General features: G+C 36.4%; 1 protein-coding gene across 3 annotated transcripts in view; it reads right to left on the reverse strand.

Moving 5' to 3' along the window:
• Positions 1 to 3,761, reverse strand: part of LOC127175465 (gamma-aminobutyric acid receptor subunit pi) — a 63,219-nt gene extending 59,458 nt beyond the window's left edge. For 2 of the 3 annotated variants that reach the window (XM_051126541.1, XM_051126543.1), the window contains exon 1: positions 3,462 to 3,760. The gene's annotated coding sequence lies outside the window, so the exon portion shown is untranslated. Of the gene's footprint in view, positions 1 to 3,461 lie in introns of all 3 variants that reach the window. The other variant, XM_051126542.1, reaches the window with a different exon arrangement.
• Positions 3,762 to 6,000: the final 2,239 nt, after the last annotated feature.

Below are 6,000 nucleotides of genomic sequence, written 5' to 3' on the forward strand. Positions count from 1 at the left end.
AGACGGACGCGTAGAGCAACATGACATCTCTCCCACCGCGCCGTCCAGAGATAATGTGATTGATGGCCAATCAAGCCTGTAAGACTGATGGAGTTAGTGCCATAGGAAGGCCATCAATGATGATAGCCCCGTGTCCCTGGGGTGGCATAGTTATCTTGTTTCTGACCTTCAGTAGGACAGAATATGGCCGTCATTCAGCACAACCTCTCAACCCAACTGTTACTCAGGGGTTAGTAATGTCTTAACTAGACTGCTGGTCTGTCCTATGACACATGTCTAAACACTGTAATTAGATTGCAAAGCCAAGCATCACTATATTCATTGTTAATATTTAAGGCTTACAGTACAATAAACTGCTCCAGACACAAATTATACAACAGATGTGCTGGAACTTTACTAAATGATGGGATGCATTATCTTCACCTGCTGAGCGATAAAACAAGGCAATTAACAGTTGAAAATCATTAATCACTTATATGGCCTTCAAGTGAAGTCATATTATATTTATGAATACTGAACACAAGGATGACCAAGCAAAGTTGTATATACAGGTGAGAATCAGTGTTATTTTAGCTTCATTATTGTATTTGCTAACTATATTGTAATTGTTAGAATGGCCAAGGATCAACAATCTCCACATAAAACTGATGGTGCAGACCAAACCATAAGTCGTAGACACTTGAAACTTGGAGGGATGGTAGTACTCACACCCCCTACAACATCACCAAGGCTCACCCCAATCAGCCTGACGGGGGCGCTACAGCGATCAAAAGTACAAAATCGCTCATAACTCCTAAATCGTCAGCCACAGACTCAAGTGTTTTATGCCTCAGATTAAATCATGAGCTGGTGCAATTTTCAGGAATTTTGGATTTTTTTTTAAACCTACTTTTGCAAACTAGTCCAAGGTTTTTTGCCCAATTGGAACCAGTGCAGAAAGATTTTCTGGAGTGAATATCAATAATTATCCAAAAAAAGTTTAACTTCCAAACCATCGTCGCAAAGGGACGAAAACCACTGGAGTATAATTCTCTGGACTCTCTAGGTCAATAATTATTAAAAAAAAAATGCTGAACTTTACCCTTTGAAAAAAAAAAAAGCTATAATGGGGTCGTTTAGAAAAGAGGCCTGTCCAAATGTACCCAAAACCCTATAAAGCCTAAAGGAAAACTCAAAACTTCACAAAACCCAGCACATGCAACTGGTGATTCTAAACAAGCATGCAAAGTTTTAAGGAGATCGGACCAGGGCTTGCGCTATGATGGGCTATATTATTAAAAAAAATAATATTTCTATGGTAAATTACCTGGATTTGCCAAAAATGCTTCATTTATGTGGTGCTAAATAATGTCTTTTTTCACATGTGCTAAAATGACTTAAGCGCTTGAACCCTGGTAATTGCTGATTGCAGCTATATTATATTAGAGTTTTTGTAACATTTTGAATGAAATGTTTTTGTTTTCGTTTTGGTTTTAGTTACAGTTTTAGTAATGTTGTGTTATTTTTTATGTTCTTAAATATGTCTGTATAGTTTTTGAGTTTTAGGTTTTTGTGTTTCTTAACGGGAACAGATTTACAAATGAAATTGAACTGACATTTAGCTTTGACTTGCTCACCAATGAATCCTCTGCAGTGAATGGGTGCCGTCAGAATGAAAGTCCAAACATCTGATAAAAACATCACAATAATTCACAAGTAATCCACACCACTCCAGTCCATCAGTTAACATCTTGAGAAGACAAAAGCTGCGTGTCTGTATAAATCCATTATTAAGACTTTTCAAATGGTTGCTTTCGGCTAAAATACAAGTCTTCTATCCGTAATATTGCTTTCTACAGTTAAAAAGTCATCTTGTCTGAATCAGGAGAAAAAGTCAAAACGTCAAAACGGCTCTAAACAAACATTGTGGCTAGATTGTGATGTGAGAGACAACAGAAGATGAATTTTTTCACTGGAGGAAGCATTATTTTAGATTATAGACTGGCTGGAAGCAATGGTTTGAAGTTAAAACACTTTAATGCTAGACTTGTTTCTTACAAACACAGCTTTTGGCTTCAAAAGACGTTAACTGATGGACTGGAGTGGTGTGGATTACTTGTGGATTATTGTGTTGTTTTTATCAGCTGTTTAGACTCTCATTCTGACGGCACCCATTCACTGCAGAGCATCCATTGGTGAGACCGTGATGGAACAACACATTTCTCCAAAACAGATGAAGAAACAAACTCATTTACATCTTGGATAGCCTGTGGATGAATACATTTTCAGCACTTTTTTTTTTTTTTTTGGCTGAACTATTCCTTTAATAGTTGCACTGAAGTACGAGCAAAACATCACTAAGTATAAATGTATACACACCACTGCCCTGATTCAAACTCTCTCAAACATCTCTATATGATGTTTTCCAAACTACTTTTTCCATAAGTAGTAAATCCACGACAAATATGAGAATTCAGCAATTTCCTGAGCGCCTGATCAACCTCTCCATCCTCACACAGTCAATCTCTCCTGAAGCGACGGGGGAATGTGACACTCAAAATCCCAGTTCTGGAATTTTGATGATAAGGTGAGACGATGTTCCCACAACTCTACTCTAAAAAAAATTCATTTATGCTAATCCTGTTCATTCCCACTCCTACATTTGCTCTGCATGTCATGCTTGACTCAGGAGCCGCTGTGGGACCGACTTCAGCACATACACGACTGTAACACTATATCACATCTTAACCCTGGCCGTAACACATACTAATACAAATCATGTGATCTGCTAAATTATAAAGATGTGAACTGCTTCTTGCCAATTTTGGAAAGAAAAAAAAATCTGAAATGCATTAATACTTAATATACACAAAGCATTATGCAAGCTTAACATTGCATACAGTGCAATAACATGAAACGCATCTAAAAATGGCAATGCAAGACAACAAATCTCATTATCCAAATCTAATGAAATGCTCATCTGCATAATGTGCCATTAAAGTGAATTTGCCCATGACTATGACAAGTAATCATGAACATATGCCAACTAAACCGCTCTAACGCCCTATGAATGAGATTCACTCCGCTTATTTATATCTAGATACCATAAGGCATGTGACACATGCATATTTACATTATATAACATTATACAACAACATATCGGCGCATTTTGCTCTGCACGCCACATTGATTCAGTCTGAAATGGATAATTGCGATTTACATTGATGAAACTGCTCAAACTGTTGTTTGAATTTAATATTAAACGTTGGATAAGACATCAAAACATATCAGAATTTGACAAAAGCAAAGCTTAATTCATATCATGTTTAAATTTAATTTAACTTAGGCACATTTCATTTGATAATTCCAAATGAAAAACGTACTATTTATCAGTAAAAGTAACTGCGTAACACAAAATTGTCCTGTTCACCGGAAACGAACAATCAAAGCTTTCCAGTCAAAAGCTTCAGCGCTTCTCTTACCTGTGGCGCCGTGTATATGCGGGCATCTCTCAGAAATATCAGGATGAGCTAACCAACCACGTCCACAGAGACATTGATCTTCACTTAACATCCAATAAAAGTAGTTACAAGCAGTGTTTTACTCCGGTTTATGGAGGCGCGTTTGGAGCGAGCGTCCGTGCGGCAGCGCGCGACAGCAACTGAATCCTCCACGCGCGCTCTGACTGGAAAAGATGTGCGCGCCAGTCACGCGCCTCACGCTTTTGCGCGTTTCTGTCGCTTCACGAGAGATCCGTTCAGTCGGGGTTTGTGATTGATAGCTGTGCTTACTATCAAGAGTGACTACTAGTACTCAACAGCGGATGCTGTCTGAGATCAGGTAACCAGGTTAACCGGCTTTCAGTTACGCCCTGTAAACACGAGGACAGATAACCATACTAAATCTGTATTGCGATCGAAAGCAATGCGATTTTATTTCAACCTATTGGGATTTCTAGCCACTCCTGCTGCTTTCATCATCTGAATGTGTTCAGAAACTCTGTGTAAATGTATAAAGGTTGAGAGGAGTGAAACTAATTGTCAGTTCATGGATTCTTAGCTAACAAGGAACGTTCTGGCGAGGTTCTCTCAAAGAAATGAACAAAAGTTCTTCCGTAATGTTAATAGAATGTTTGGTCAATGTTATTTACTAATGTTCTCAAAACATTAGCATGAAACATTGTTTATACATCATTCATGGAATGTTTTGTTTCTGAAAGGTATTAGCAGACATTTATCTAATGTTTTTTAAACAATACTACTTGTTTCAGAACGTTCCCGAAAACATTTAAAAGTAACAGTTCCATAATGTTAGGAAAATTACAAAATCGAATGTTCCCTCAACATTTGCATACAAAAAATGTTTTCAAATATTTGTGACCCTGGACCACAAAAACAGTCATAAGGGTCTGTTTTTTGCAATTGAAATTTATACATCATTTGAATAAATAAGCTTTCCATTATGGTTTGTTAGGACAGGACAATATTTAGCCGAGATACAACTATTTGAAAATCCGGAATCCAAATATTGAGAAAATCGCCTTTAAAGTTGTCCAAATGACGTTCATAGCAATGCATATTACTAGTGAAAAATTCATTTATGATATATTATTTACAAAATATCTTCATGGAACATGATCTTTACTTAATATCCTAATGATTTTTGGCATAAAAGATAAATCGATAATTTTGACCCATACAATGTATTTTTGGCTATTGCTACAAGTATACCTGTGCTGTTAAAAACTGGTTTTGTGGTCCAGGGACACATTTAAAAAAAAAAAGAATGTTTTGAACTTTCGTAGAACATTTAGAAATAATGTAACTTAATGGGAACGTTACCAAAACATTTTTAGAACATATTCTTCTTATCTCATCACCCAAATGTGTTTTATCTCCTAAATGTTAAGGTAGTCACTTCGGTGGTTATAGAATATGGTTGTCTTTTGTAACCAAACCGTGTGTGAATATACGAAGAGTTAAGATGCAAAAGCCTCTAAATCCATCTTACGTATTTCTTTAAAATAAGCATTTTTATCAGGCTCCTATGAATAGGTTTCTATGTAAGTTCCAGCACTTCTAATTGAGCTGAGGCTGGGATTTAGCGAGTTTGAAGTAAAAGTATTTGATGGACGTATACTATGTATCAAAAGCATTCACTCAGCATCATTATCTCATTTTTGACATGAGGTGACTTTTAGCTGGTTTTGCATCTGAACTTTTCATATATTGCTCAAACATTAGATCATGAAGCTACTGTAGCAACACCAAGGTCATAAGTTTGATTCCCAGGAATTGCATGAACTGATAACGCGCTAACCTTGAATTCAATGTAAGTTGCTTTGAATAAAAGTTTCTACCAAATGCATTGAAATTTGTATCTACTGCTGTGTGAACATAATGATGCAAGTTCTTCAGATTTAGTTTTCTTAAAATGTGTTCTTCCAATATGGAAGAAAACTTTGGATAATCTAAAGATATTTATCATTTGACTCCAGTAAATGTCAAACTCATAAATGAAAATGAGGCTGTGAGAGATATAGACGTACTATGTTCAGTGGGTTGTAACGTCCCTCTCTCTCGCTTCCACACACGCTATCATTAATCAAACTGTAACCTTAATTAATGAAATGAGATTCAGGCAGAAATTGAAACTCACTCTGCATTTCCTTTGTGGTTTCTGATTACTTCATCATATCGTCCATGAGTCCTCAGGCATGTTTAATTTGAGCAGTATGTTCTGACACTAAACGTAGATAATTTATGGTTAATTGTCACCATTGTTGCCTAGAAAATGAAGTGTTTGCAGTCAGTGTTGTTTTGTTGTTACGAGGTTAATCAAGTGATAATAATTCTGTCATTGTGTGAATAACGCTTAACAGAGGCTCTGGAAATTATCATTTAAACAACCACAACTGTGGAGTAATTAGCCCTTTTGTCAATGTTTTAGTGATACACATGATAATCTTTCCTAAACCTATGTTAAACAAAAGTTTTTGTGTTTATACGGCAAAATAGAATA

The sequence above is a fragment of the Labeo rohita genome, chromosome 13 (genome assembly GCF_022985175.1).
Source record: "Labeo rohita strain BAU-BD-2019 chromosome 13, IGBB_LRoh.1.0, whole genome shotgun sequence".
In the NCBI taxonomy this organism is placed as follows: Eukaryota; Metazoa; Chordata; class Actinopteri; order Cypriniformes; family Cyprinidae; genus Labeo; species Labeo rohita.